This window comes from Manis pentadactyla, chromosome 12, assembly GCF_030020395.1.
Source record: "Manis pentadactyla isolate mManPen7 chromosome 12, mManPen7.hap1, whole genome shotgun sequence".
Taxonomy (NCBI): Eukaryota; Metazoa; Chordata; class Mammalia; order Pholidota; family Manidae; genus Manis; species Manis pentadactyla.
The window spans coordinates 32814155-32829685 of NC_080030.1; positions in this window are offsets into that span (position 1 = coordinate 32814155).

Below are 15531 nucleotides of genomic sequence, written 5' to 3' on the forward strand. Positions count from 1 at the left end.
TAAACATTGAATGTTCCAAATATCATAATAAAAGTTTATTTAAAGGATGGGGAATGTGGATAATGGAGAGGGGTAAAGAGATATTTAAGAGAGTTAAATGTTTATATTCCACTAAGAAAAGAGGACAATATACAGTATCTCAAATTTTAAAAATAAAAAATAGTTGTATATTATTTAGGATATGGAGGTAAAAAATAAACCCAAAATACCAGCAGTGAGGGGCTCTGGGCTTAGGGAAGGAGAAGGTCAAGGGAATGCTTGCCTTTACATTTTAAACCTTTTAGCAATATTTGACTTTTTAAACTAGGAACATGTATTTTTTGAAAAAATCTAAATTAAAAAAGAAAAGAAGATTCCATTTTCAGACACATGAAGGGAAGATGGTTCACTGCTGATTCACAGGAGCGAATCCTCAAGGCTGACCTTGGGGCTCACATGGCTGCATATGAGCATCAGGGAAGACACATCATATGCAAGGATCCCTCATTTGAGCTTTGGGGTGAGGAACTGGGGAATCACACCTAAGGTAAGAGGTCCCTGAACCCTAGAGCTCCAAGGAGAGCATTAGTTCTGTCTGTACCATTCCTGAGGACAACTCATGAGCATCTGTGACTCATGTTGATATAACTTCCACACATCCAGGCAGTGGGTTCATAGCAATAGTTTTTGGGGAAAAAAACAATGTTTTCATCACTTCATAATAGTGCCCAAACAGCATGCAGTTTGCTTGGAGAGAGGCTCATCCTACTTGTGCAGGAGAATTGCCCTCAAGAAATAAAAACTCAAGATAAATATAAATTTAGAAGGAATAAAGATAGCGTTTACTGGCTACAAATTACCAAAAGTAAGTCAATAAACAACATATTTCCATAAAGCCAAGGCAACATTTTGCATGGCCAGATAATTATTCATTATCGACTACCTATGTGTATGCATGCCGAGTACTGCCAAGCTGCTTTATATCCATTCTCTCACATATCAGGACAATCCTGTGAGATTTGTATTTCATTTCTATTTTGTAGATGAGGAAAGTAAAAGGCTCAGAGATGAAGTGGAGAACTTGAAAACACACACACTCATAGGCTTCACTCCAGAGCTACTGGAATAAAATCTCCAGTTATGGGATTCATGAATTTGTGAGCTTATAAAGTTCCCCAGGCAAATCCATGGACAAGACCTGAAACAACAGTTTAGGCCACACTGTTAAACTAGGTATAAATTAATTATTGAGATTGGCCAGCTAAAGTTACCATTCTAGAGTGTGGTTCATTCTGCTTTTCTCTGCTGTCTTTTTTTAACTCTGCCTTCAAATGTAGTGTGAGTTTTTTTCTTTAAAAATAAAAATCTTATGTAGGAACATTTAGATAACAGGAAGGAGCTTTCAAGAATTAAAATTGTGATATTATATATAAATGAAACATGCTTGTCTAAAAAAAAAAATCAAACTGTTTTCTTGAGACTAAAATAAGGAACTGACTGCAAAGAATCTAGCACATAATCAAGATCCAGTCACTGGCTGGAAGGCAGTATGAGGTCTTGGAAATAGTGTCAGTTTTGAAATCTGGCAGCCCTAAATTCAAATTTTGGTTCCACAACTGAAGCAAGCATGATGGTTGGTGATATTTTCTGCCTTTGATTGTTCTGAGAATCCAAATTTAAAAATATATCCCAGAGCCCCTAAAATAGTCTTTGGAACATAACTGTGCTCAAAATAATGATAATTTCCTTCCTCCAAAATCTTCACAATCTACTATATTTTGTTTGCTTCTCTTTCCTCCTAGTTTAGACTACCTTCCCACTGTGTAAAGTACCATCTTCCCTCCTGTGATTGCCTCTTTTTTTAGTCCATTTAGCAATATAGAAATTTTGTTTTCAAATCTCAGACTTTCTATCCTGAGGAGGGAAAAGGCATTTCTTAAAAACTCTGTACATATCCTATAGTTCATTTACGTATATTGAAATTAATCCTTTTTGGTTTTTTTCCCTGTAATGAAAGTTGTACGGTTTGACTTTTCTAAGATAAGGTACCCATGTGATGACTTACTTAGTTCTTGTTGTGACCAGATTACCAAACTTAATCCAGTGATCATTATTACACAGTAGTTCCTTGATGAATATACTCCACATTGATCACTTTCCATTAGCAAACCCAAGAACATGTATGGTGATCATATGTCTTGATTTTGCCAAGACAGTTTTAATATTGGGCAATTTTATTATTTTCAATAATTGAGGATTATTAAATGTATAACTATATATGATAAAGTATTACACCTTTATATAATTTTGCATATAAATCATCCATCTATTTTTTGTGTTAAGAAACTATACTATTTTTATAAGACATGAGTTCATTCATAGTAGTCTTAAAAGGATATAAAATTAGATAATGATTACTTGACATATAATGAATCTTTTTAATTAAAATGAATTGAATTATATAAAATGAGAACTGTGTTGGAAAATCAGGGACATATGGTCACAATAAATATAGTTTCCTTCCTTAGGGTGCCAGGAAGTATTCATTATAATGATGTCACATGAATTAAAGAAATTTTCCAGGAGCAAAATTATACAATATCTGTATCATGGAGGGAGACTCCCTCAGACAACAACCAGAAGATATTAACAAAAAAATATTTAGCATTGATGACATGAGAAATTTAAATCGATTATTCCAATACAGACTATTCAGTTTTCATAAGATCAACAAGAAGGCCACCCAGAGTGCCTGCTGCTCATCACTTAGTTGTGGAAGTCAGTGCTGGGTGCACTGAAAATAATCAAAATTGCAAATCTGAGAACACAAACTAGTAGAAATGAATTATAAAACAGAAAGTCCTCTGTGTGCTAAAACTTTCCAAGGACTAGTTTTATCCAGGTTCACAAATACTGATTCAGAAACTTAACTCACATCATCAAACTCCTCAATTGACTAGTTTCATCTCTGCCAAAAGTTAGTCTCTGGAACATTTAGCACATTCTTCCTTGTAATAAGCATGCGGTGAATGCAGTTTCATGAGCAAGTGCGTCATTTATCAATCCACTCAGACAAATGGCTCCTTTGCCACCCGTGTGCTAAGTCCCAATGTCCAGTGCCCACAGGGAGCTGTGTGCCGGGCGCTGACACGGGGATCGCCGTCTGGGTCGAAGCACAGGCTCTGGAGCAGAGGGGAGGTGCCGTCTCACCAGTTTCTGGGGTGCTTGTTCTCTCACTGCAACAGTTTCAGGCTGCCAAGAGTTTCACAATTGCCTCTTAAAATTAGCACAAGCGGACTCCTGCACAAGACTATTAAATTACTGAATTAGCAGTGAAACCACCAGGCAAGTAACTGTGATTGACTTCATGTTATAGATGAAGAAACTGAGGCTTGAAGAATTGAACTAAGTTGCCCAAGATCACAGAGCCGAGAAGAAGCTAACTTGAGATTTGAGTATAAGTTTGCCTAAAACCAGTGTCTTCATTCAACAAATATTGGTATGAGCAAAACAATATTTTATACAGCAAAAGACAAACAAACAAAAATCCTTTAAGAGCTTACAGGCTTGTTTATAACTCAGTCTCTGTCCTTAAACATTCTTGACTTCTTCCTGCACCACCCTATGGATCACCCAGGGGATGTGCCAAGGGGCACCTTCCAGGGGACAGTGACCCTACGTTCTGTCGCTATCAGGCAGGGTTAGCACAGCACCTCTGTTTGGTGGTGCCTCTTCAGCACGGCACAGGGCCACCTGGTTGTAAGAAAACATAAGGAACCCATGGGCTGTAAACTTAATCAGTGGGCAATGCCCTGGAGTCTGGCGACCTACTTGATTCTAGGAGAGTCAGACCACCAACTGACCCACAAGCTTCTGAGTCATCATTCTTGACCCTCAGGGTGGTCGCCACCTGCTGTCTTCAGAGGCACCTGAGCACAATTTAGAGATTCAGTCCTTGCTGGACACCTGCCCAAACCCCGGGTCTACCTGATGAACCAGGTTGTCTCTCGGCCTCCCCTGTTTCTCGAGCCCTTTGTAAGGGACTCTCCTTAGTCGGTCACTGCTCCAGCCTCCATCACACTGTCTTCTTGTGGAATCCAGTTTCTCTTGGCATCCAGAAAATAGGCCTGTCAGGTGAAGGAGCTGCCTGCTTATCTGGCCTCCCAGAAAATACTAGCATGTGTAAATCTGGCGTTGGGTTGTCAGAATATGGACTTTAATGGGAAGACCATGAGGGAGGGTGGCTTAAACTCAATTTACTCAATTTGTTCACCTGTGAAATGTCAGCTTCTGAACCATATACTTTTCAAGGTTGTGAGGAGAATCATACAAAAGGCTTATTTGAAAATAGGGTAAAATACCATTATTTACATTTGTAGTACAGTCAAATGAGGGCTATGCCATACTACTATTCCTTGAGTGTTTGGGAAGAATGTGTTTCTAAACAAGATACGAGAAGTGGTTTTCTCTGTAACAACCGCCCTTGACTCCCATGCCTTACGATCACTGTGTCCCACTCCACTGGCCCCGGCGCAGTTCCCAAACCTGCACTGAGCACATGCAATATGCTGGCACCGGGCTGGGTTTTGGTGAGCCGAGTTGACTGAAGTGCGCTCCCTGCCTCCATGGACCATACAGTTTAGTGGGTGGTCTGCCCAGGACACCCTCTTCAGCGGACAGTTAGAGAAAGGCCTGCAGCAGTCCGAGCATCAAATCCAAACCAGTGGTCAGGCAGGTCCCCAGCTCTAAGGTTGGAAGAAGGACAAGGGGTCAGCCCTGGGTTTCCCAGCGTGTGGCGACCATCAGAAGCACTGTGAAGGGTCAAAGCATGCCCGCCAAAGTTCCATCCAGATACTTGGTTTGAGAGATTTGGGGTAGAGCTGGATATTTGGATATTAATAACCTCCACATGTGATTCCATGCAGGGGGAACCTATGACCCCTATGTCTGAGTTTTTCTATTAGAAAATTAGGAATTTCACTTAATATTTCTAGTGAATGTTAGTCTTCAGTAGCTGGGGACTCCTCTGACATCCAGACACTAGGAATGCTGCTGCCGTTGACTCAGACCACATTTCTACTCAGCGTCCTCATTTTTCATTTTAATCCTTTCAAAATTAGTCAAGCTTGTTTTAATAGTTTGATGATTGTTTAATCTTATTCTGTTTTTTAAGTTTTCATAAACTCAAGCTCACAACTTAGACCACCCACATTTTCCCTGAGTGCTGAAACTTCAGAAATAATAGAATATAGGTTTCCCTTTATCAGTGTAGCTAGTAGAAACTATAGAAAATAGTTCCAGTCAAAATATCATCCAAAAACAATTCACCAGAGACTATAAAGGCTCCCCACAGAATTCCATCATAACAATGGCCATAAAGATAACATCTCTTCCCCAGATTATGCTATGTGCTCATTCAGCCAACAAAATACTTAATGTCAATAGGAATGGCAGCATCTGGCAACTCCGAGATATTGATGTGTCTTCCTTCATTTTAGTGTACGACAGCTTCAGAAATGGAATAAAATACTAGACACCAGAGGTACCAGACAAGTGACATATTACCTGCACAGAGTCTCAGAGAGACCACCCTTCTCATTGCATTGATGAAGCTGAGAGGAAGGGCAGGTAATTGATTTAACAGACACGTTCAGGTTAGAGCCATGCCAACCCCAGATCTTCAGTCTCTTTCAGTCCAAAGTCCTTTCACTAGCCCAAAGTACCGTGGTAAATAATTAAGCCACATTTTTATGATGAAATACACAGTGATTTATTTGTGCATGATTCTAATTTGCAGTCAGAAATAAATCACTTTAGTTCAAACAATAAATTACAGGTGAAAAAAAATTCATATAACGTATGTAAATAATTTCACATGCAATAATTTCCACATGAGCAATAATCTGGCAGTAAATAGAAATTATTTCATTTAAATCCAAAGTCAAGTAAAAGTTTAAAATCAAGACAGCAAGAAAGGAAGGCCAAGGCAGAGATAAGAGAAGGAGGAGGAAGGAGGTGGGGAAAGGGGAGAGAGAAGGAGAGAAAGGAATGAAGGGAAGGGGGACGAATTGTTTAATATTTTTTATTATGAGATGCTAAAACCATTAAAAGTTGATAGCTACATTATAACAAACCCATATACCCAGCACTGAAATATATCAAATATTACCAAACTTATGTTAGCTTCTGATTTCTTTTTAGGTAATAAAATACAGTTAACATTGAGTTGACTCTCTTCTCTCCAAGTGATTTCTCTTCTTCCCTCTCTAGGGGGATTGTGATGTTTATTAGTTCCATACGTATTTTAGTATTACAATGACTCATGCATGGTACATATCTATAAAACACATAGTAGTATTCTATATATTTTAAGCTTTATCAACATAATGTTACATGGCACATATCCCACTACAACTTGCTTTTTCCTATCAGTATGATTTTTCTGAGATTTCTCCATGTTGATACATTTACTTAACGCTACCTAGTGGTTTATCCATTTATTTGCTCAACTCCTGCAGGTGAATGTTTAGGTTGTTTCGAGTTTCTATCATTATAAACAATGATGCAGTAGGTATTCCTGCACGTGTCTGTAACAATTTCTCCATGATATACAGTAGAAGTGTAAATGCTTACTTGTTGAGTACATGAACACTTCATTTTACTAATCATGATTAATTTGCCTACAGATATGATGTCTGGTGTTTGTATCCAGTGTCTACTCTTAGCCGCAAACTAAATTTGGTTTCTCATCTTTTTAGGGATGATCTGCCCCTTGATGGCTTAAAAGTCATCTATAAAAGCAACTAGGTTCATTGTCCCATGATTATATTATGTCTTTGTTGATGTATTAGCTATAACTTTGATTTTTTATTTATCATTTGCTTTAGTAGTAGCATCTATATGCAATTATACTCTATCTTCAAGTATATGATACCACTTCATGCTTAGCATAAAAAGTTCACAAATAGTATACTTCCATTTTTCCCCTCCCAGTCTTTGCTCTATTTTTGTCATCTATATTTCTTATACATTTTATAAGCCCAGTTTTTACCATATGATGAAAGTCAACTGCATGCATCTCTTCTCAAATTTATTATCAATTTGGGAACTTGAAATAAGCTATGGTAAGAACATTTACACTATGGAAATAGGCAAATACTACAAATTAAACTGTTTTTTTTCTTTCTGAAGATGCAGTTGTTAAGAATTTGCCACCATATCATTTTATAAACCCAAGTATATGTTGTTATTATTTTTGTTTTAATCACTCAATTCTCTTTTAAAGATATTTTTCCAGTTTTATTGAGATACAACTGACAAGCATAGCACTATACAAGTCCTAGATACATAGCAAATGATTTGACTTACATATATTGTGAAATGATTATCACAGTAAGTTTAATTAACATCTATCATTAAAGAGAGATTTTAACAGCAAACAAAAATACGTGTTTTATTCACCCAAGCATTTACCATTTCTGGTGCTCCTTTTTTCTACAGATCTTTGTGTAGATTTCTATCCACTAACATTTTCCTTTTGCCTGAAGGTTTTCCTTAACATTTCTTGCAATGTAAGTCTGCTGCTAATTAATTCTTTCAGTTCTTTACTATGAAAGTCTCTCTTCTGCCTTTGATTTTGAAAAATATTTCATTAAGCATATAATTCTAGATTTACAGGTATTTGTTTTTGTTTTTGTTTTTCTTTTCTTTCAGTAATTTAAAGATACTGCTTACTATCTCCTGGTTTGCATTGTTTCTGACAAGAAATCTGCTGTCAATCTGCAAGTGCTCCTCAGTAAACAACGTCTTTTGTTGCCCCCTCTGGCTATTTATAAGATTTCTTCCTTTACACAGTTTGTACATATATTAGGCCACTTAAAGGTATCTCACAGCTTACTGATACTCTCTTATTTATTTTTTCTCTTTATGGTTCCTTTTGGATAGCTTCTATTGCTGTCTTCAAGTTTACTAATCTTTTCTTCTGTGGTGTTGACTCTAAGGCTATGCTTTTTTAGTGTATTTCTCATTGTCAACATTGCATTTTCCAAGAAGTTCCAGTTATGTCTTTTTATATTCTTTATATCTCTGCTTAATATGCTGAATCTTTCCTGTACCTTATAAAACATATGTATCACAATTATAATTGTCTACTCATTAATCGGCTTTTCTTCCCATGTGGGGTATATTCCCCTGTTTCTTTGCACACTTGGAACTCTTTTGTTGGATGCCAAAAGACTGTTAACTTTACTTTTTTGGGTGCTACATATTTTTTGTATTCCTATAAATATCTTGACTTTTGTACTAAGTCATAATTAAATTATTTGACTACAGTTTGATTCTTTTAAGACTTGCTTTTAAGCTTTGCTGGGCAGGAACAGAGCATTCTTCATCTAGCTCTTCGGGTTCTTGAAGTAATGCCCTGTGAATTCCAAGGTTTTCCAGTCTGCCCAGTTGACCCATAATGCTCTTGATGGTGTGTGAGCGCAAGGATCTTTCCTCCTGTTCCTTTCAGATGGTTATTCCCCTACCTTGTGGCCGTTTATCACATATACGTGCTGATCAGCACTTAGAATAAAGATGGGAGAGGGAGCCTCTGTTGACCTCTGCAGGTCTCCTGCTTGCAGCTCTCTGCTCTATGCACTCTACCCAAAGCTCCCCATCTGCCTCGGTCAACCTGGGCTACTTCTGGGTTCATCTTCTCAACACGAGGAGTCTCCCTGCTGCACCTGGGCTCTCCTCCCTGTGCAGTGTCCTGGACACTCTCTCTGTGGTAAGCTGGGTGCATTCATAGGACTGTTTGTGTTTGCTGCTTCTCTCTCAGGAATTACTGTCCTAACTGCCCTGATGTCTAATATCTGAAAATCATTGTTTCATGTATTTTATCTAGCTTTTTTTTAGAGAAAAATATCTTTTCTTTCAAGAGAGCAAATCTGGTTCTTGTTACTCCACCTTGGCCAAATGTGGATGTATCAGTCTTTTCTTTGGACTATTTAATTCTTTATTTTAAGCTGGCCTTCAGATTTTATACTTAGTCTCATGGCTTGGTAAGTGTGACTCTGCCCTAGAAACATGACCTATTGTTTATGCACGAGCACATAGATTTCTGAGCCTTCAAGCCTGGAGTCTGACCCCAGACCACGTGGTCATTACGGTGATACTGTGAAGGTCTTAGGGAGAAGGCCACCCCACTGAGACATATGATGCTGACTGAACTCAAGCCCGATTCCTATCTTGCATTTCTTTCCAGGATGAATTACTCATGTGCATAATTTAAAAATAAAATAGCTACATGAACATATGCAGCTTACCGACTGTTGTATGTAACCAAATCCTGTGATTTAAAATGCTAAAAATATTTACTTGCTCATCATAATTTTCAGATGGAAAATATATCCATCCATATCTTAATAGTGTCCTTAAGAACAATACAATATACTGAAAACAATCCTACGTGCTATTATTAATAAAAAAGTAAAATATTTTATTTTCTGAGAAGTGCATACTTGCATTCAAAATTACTCCTTCATAATACGTTCTCCATATTCCAATCTGTAAATGCCAGCTATAGATTTTTGAAAAGATAACCATTGTCTGTGTCCATCCATTCTGGTCTGTAGTTACTGTAATGCTAGTAAGGGAACTCTCCCAAGACAGCTAACCCCCTGCACAGGTCACCAAGGAGGAGATTCCATCTGAGAGGAGATGGAGTACTCAATTACAAACTAATGTGACCCCCAGGAGCCCTTCCAAAGTCTTAATTTGACTTTCTTAGCCTGAGGCAGAGACTAAGGGTTGGGCCCATTTTAACTGGAATTTTCTGGTACCAAAACAGAACTAAGTAAGTCTGTTTATCTCTTCCCTTCATTACCCACTCTCCCTAGTTTAACTGGAAGTAAGAGAAGTTGGAGACATTAGATTCCTAATTCTTCTTTAATTGGTCTTCTCTATTGAGAGCAGGTCAATGAAATGGACTTGGAAATTTTGTGATATGTCTCCCACAGTCCTATTTAAATACATTCTGACGTCTGAAAGATACAGCAGTGTATCCATATAATATTTCTAAAGGCTTATTTTTATTGAAGTTATGCATGCATATGTACATGCACATGAAGAGTTATCATCGTCAAACCTGTTAAGAAGAAAACGTGTCCCCATTTCCAAGGGAACTGCTTTCAATATTTTTATTCAGTCTTTGCTATTTATCTGTGTACCTCTAAATTATCTGTTTATAGCATAACATCTCTTCATTACATACTTTTAATTTTCAGTCTTCGTGATTTTCTACCATCGAGTATAAATTCCTTTCCCCCTCCCTATGCCACCAACATGCACTACTCCAGGAGAGCCCCAGGTACACTGTACTCTCTATGGAAGAAGCCCTTGGATCAATCCCAGGAATCCACCCCCCACAGGCATGGCATCCCAGGACCTGTGTAACAGAGTGACCCTGCTGGACCCCCTCCCCACGTCTCTACCCCTTCATCCCCATCCTCTCAATATAGGTATATTAATCTTGGTTAGAACACTATTAAGCATGTGCGTCAATATATCTATACCAATGTAGTTATGCAATATAATATGATTATCTTTCATTTCCTGTAACTTTTAAATTTCTTTCTAAATTAGTTATTTTCTTGTTTTTGTTGTTTGCCTTCTTTTCTATGTACTTAATATTTCAACCCCAGACTCAGTCTTTATCATTCTTTCAGAAACTAAAAGAATATTCTCTTTGTCCCAAGTGTTTCAAAATATCACAATGATGCACTTCAATGTGGGTCTATTTTAATACACTGTGCTAAGTTCTTCTATTGGCCTTCCTTTCAGGAAATTCCTCACCTTCATGCTCATGACGGGGACATTTCATTTTCTTGATTTATTTCAGTAGTGACTTCCGCATTCCATCTTCACTCCATTATTAAGATTTTGACTTCCCAAATTAAATTAGTCTTCTGATTATTTTGTGTTTTCTTCTACTTTCTGTCATTTTGTTTTTTTGTTGCTTTCTGGGATATTTCCTCTACTTTATCTTCTATCCTCTCCATTAACTTTTGTATTCTTAGTATCATGTTTTAAACTCTAGGAGCACTTTCCATTCTCCTACTGGTACCTTTTTTATAGCAACATTCTTCTTCCTGGGTGGGTACAATTTTTTTCCCAACGTTGAAGATATTAATGAAGGTTTGTTTTTAGCATTTTCTTCTTTCAGAATTTGTTTCCCTAAATGTTTTTTGTTTGCTTGCTTGCTGGCTTGTCTTGCGTATCAAGAGAGCCTTCTGTATCACAGGCTTTCTTGATATGTCTGGTAATCCTTGGCTGTCCATTCATATTTAATACTGAAACAGTCTAAAAACTGAATGGTAGCTCTGAAAGGGTACATGGTTAGACCTGTTCACTGAAGAAAATTTGATGTCAGTATTTTTCCATATTTTTCAGGAGGATCAGATTCTCCCCTGAAGAACTTTCTCTTCTCATGGTTACGAGACTGGTGCATGCCCTCGCTCTGGTAGCCAGGTAGGGGGCGGGCCTGGAGGTCTGCGCAGGAGACAGGCTCTTTTATATTTGATCCTCCTGTGTCATTAACAGCAGAGCCCTCCTCTGTGACACATTCCTGACAGTCCAAAGATCCTCTGTCTCAACCTTTTCAGAGAATACATGTTCCCTCGAGCCCTTCTCGGGGATCAAGAGGGTATCAGGATCCTCTCTCTTCCTGAGCAGACTTTCAACCAATTCTCCTGATTTTTCTTCCACCATTTTCAGAAGCCTCTGATGTCTCCAATCCCTAAAAATGTGGTGATTCCGAGGCCTGGGGATGCTGACTCTCCCTACTGCTGGCTTGGCATTTCTGCCACCATTTACCATTTGTTTCCAGCTTTCTCTCTCTGTCCTGTGGGTTTTTGCTTTGTCATTTTAGTGGGAACTTGGGAGGGGGCCAAAGTAAGTGTGGGTGTTTAACCTGCCCTCCTTACACTGAAGTCTGCATGTGATAACTGCTACATTTATCTCTGCAGCAGATGACACCAAGAGCCAAATCCTTCACTCCTCCTGTCTCTTTGCCCTTTTAAATGTGACTCTGCAGCTTCTGTCATCAGGAAGTGAAGCCTGTTTCTCTGATCTTAAATCAAGGCTGGTCCTGTGACTTGCTTTGGCTAATAAACGGCACCACAGCTCTAAGCTAAGATGCCTTCCATGAACCCACTCAATCTTCACTACAGCATCACTCACTGTCTCCAAGACCCATCCAGCCCCCATGTGGACAAGCCCTACAGGAAAACGAGGAGTCCCTGTAAGGAGATGGGCCGTGTCAGCTGGATCCATCCTAGACCAGCTGCCCTAACCAGTCTCAGAGGGGCAAATGCAGGGGTGAAACAGCCTAGCTGAGCTTTGCACAGATTTCAAACGCACTGAATCATATGCCAAATAGTGGTTATTTTAAGTCACTAAGTTTCAAGGTGGTTTGTTATACAGCAAAAGCAAACCAGCCCAGTTCCTGAAGAATGTGATTTTAGGTGTTCATGCAGCTCAACTCTGAAGACATCAGAAAAGGACCTCGCTGAGTCAGAAATGGGATGATCAATCAAAATAGTCCATTTAAACTTGTTGATTATTCATTTGAACAACACCTGCATAAATAATAAATGCACTGGTTTTAGACTCTATATTGTTCTTACTACGAAAGTACATTCCCCAAAAGATAGCAAATCAATTTCATAGCCAGTGTTCATGCAGCAGTAGACAGTTTATCCTGACACTTGATACCTGCTGGCTACTATTCCCAATTATGCCAGACGCTGAAGAATCGTCTGTGGAAACAGTGAGCCAGTGGTATGTGTCAGACTCATTAAGATTCCAGGTGTGCATCAGCTTTGTTCAGTGCACCAAGAAATCCCTCCCTGAGCAAAATAGTGACACCTCTTACTTTTATGTCTGTTAACTTCTTATCAATACTAAAGTAACAAATTAATTCACTATAAAGCTGCCCTTTTGGAGATATTAGTAGATTGGCTCACAGTCAAAAAGGAAATCAGAAGATTGGAGGACGTGTGACTGAAGAAAACACAATAAAGCAAAGCAACCGTGGTAAGTGTGTGTAACACAGTTACACCAGCCATATGATACGGCAGTCACACAGTCCACTGCCCAGATTCCCCAGAGCAGAGGGCAATGCTCAGGATGCCTAAGGAAATCTCAGTCTCAGCCCTTTTCCAGAATGAACTCATCAAACTGGGTGGGACTGTTAGAGATAAGCAACCACTGTGGACACAGTATAGGGGTCAGAGGCGGGTGTGGACTATCTTATCTGGGAGATTATTAACTCTAGAGGAGAAACAGAAAAGAGGTGAAAAGAAAATTTTAGCCATAAAAATGTAACCTACTTGTTTCCTGAAGCCTAGAAAAGTCCAGTTATTTTGCAAGGTAAGTAGAATTGACAAAGTGGTACAAAAAGCTGATTATCTAATCTTTTATACATCAATTCTTTTAATTTTTAAGATACATAGTTATTTCCCTAGTGAGATCAGAAACAGTATATTACTTCGATGTCATTAACAATCAAACATCAACCAAAACAAAAAAGCCCCAAGAACTCAGGGGCTAAGAAGCTATCTCAAAAAGGCTAGGAAAACACAAAGTACACACAAAACAGGTGGAAGGAAGAAAATAACACAAGGGCAGAAAATGGATGGTTTGGAGAAGGACCCCCATCATGGGGTTCCAGGCAATGTTAAATTTCTGCACCTGGTTTATAGTTACTGATACATTCATCTTATGATAATTAATTTGGCTTCATATGTTTTTTTTATATGTTGTTTTGTATGTAAGTGATGACAATAAAAATGTTTAACTGCAAGAAAACAGATAGAGATTATGGTTATAAGAGCCAATGTAGGAAAAAGGGAAAAGAGAATGAAGCAGAAGCAATAGATAGTAAAGAATTTAAATGATGTGGAAGATTAGACCCTGAATTAGTGCCTTTTCCACAGGAAACTGAGGAAGAACAGTTTGGGACCTACTGACCTAGGAAATCTGCAGGGTTGTCTGTGGGGGAGACACCCACTTGGCAGTGCTTGTGAGTCACTCTGTGATGAGGGTCCCAAACTGAAGGCAGGATGTGTGAGTCATCAGCCAGCATGGGTCTTTGGAGCTTGGGAGTTAGGGAAGAAGTGAGAGATGCTCAGATGGGACCAGAGGCTCACATATGCTCAGAAGGGTGACGAGAAAACAAGGACTCCAGCAACACCTCCAGACGCAAGGGAAGAAAACCAGGTGAGAGTGTCCCAGTTGGAAGCCAGAGGAAGGGAGTGATGCAGACATTAAAAGGATCAAGTGTCCAATGCTGCCAAGAGGAAAAAGGAGATCCAGACAGAGAAGCATCCTTTGCATTAGCAATGGGGTGGGAATGAACCCTACAGAGAGACCTCTCTTCATTCAGGAGGAAGGGACGCATGGATGCAGGCACGTCTGTCCACACAGTGGCAAGAAAGGTGACTGTGATGGCCCCTCTGCTCTCTGTGTGCAGGAGGAAATAAAGCAGAGTGAAGCCAGGGAGGGCCAAGGTGGAGGCTATGGGTGTGAAGAAAATTAGAGAAAAGCTGGTGGAGAAATATAGGACAAGGTTTCTGTGCAGTAGCCTAGTGCCATGGTGCATTTCTATTTCACATACTTTTGTGTGAAGTTGCTGCATTTACTGTGTTTAATTTTCCTAGGATGTTATGTCTGAATCCAGATTCCCTCTCTTCATGTGTCTGCCTCACATGCTTGTTCTAGTGTGGCTGAGCCTGATTCTGTGCCATTGAGGGGCACACTGTGCAGGACTTCACACTGGACATGGAATGACTGCTTGCATGCCTCGTGGCCCCACAAAACGTAAGGAAAACAGATTCTGTCATGGTGCTGAAACACCATTCTTAGGCACTAAAGGTAACTTTTCTGAAAAGAACTCAGCTTTAGGGGGAGTTATAGACCTGAGTTCAAATCCAATACTGAGTGTTGAAAACCAGCTTCCTAGTCTCTAAAAATGGGGAAATAATATTTATTTTTCAAAGTATATGTAAAGAGTAAACCTAATATAAAATCTTGATCACCAGTGAATAGTACTAGTGTACCCAGTAATTTATGATAATTTATTTCATCAGCATCATTGCTGACATCATGTCACCACTGCTAACCTATTACTGCACTAGAAATCTAGGGTTACTGTTAACTTAGCTGGTGACCCTTGGGCAAATTAGTGTAACCTCTTTGGGTCTTTTTAACTTATTCAGCATAAATAGAGCTGGATTGAGTAGAAAAACTCTTAGGATTGTCAAAAGTATAAAATTTGTATTGATTTCCAAAATTTGGTATTGATTAAATTTAATATTTAATCAGATTATTAATTTTGACACTTCAGTATCTTTCTGAAAAAGGAATTTTGGCTACAAGCCCATACAGATTTCTCTTTACCACCGTTTTGCAAATGTATAATACAGTAACTTCATTTATATCTGTTCTTATATGTCAATCCCTCCTTTTGTTTTGTTTTTAACATAAATTTCTATAACTTCTAAAAGTAGA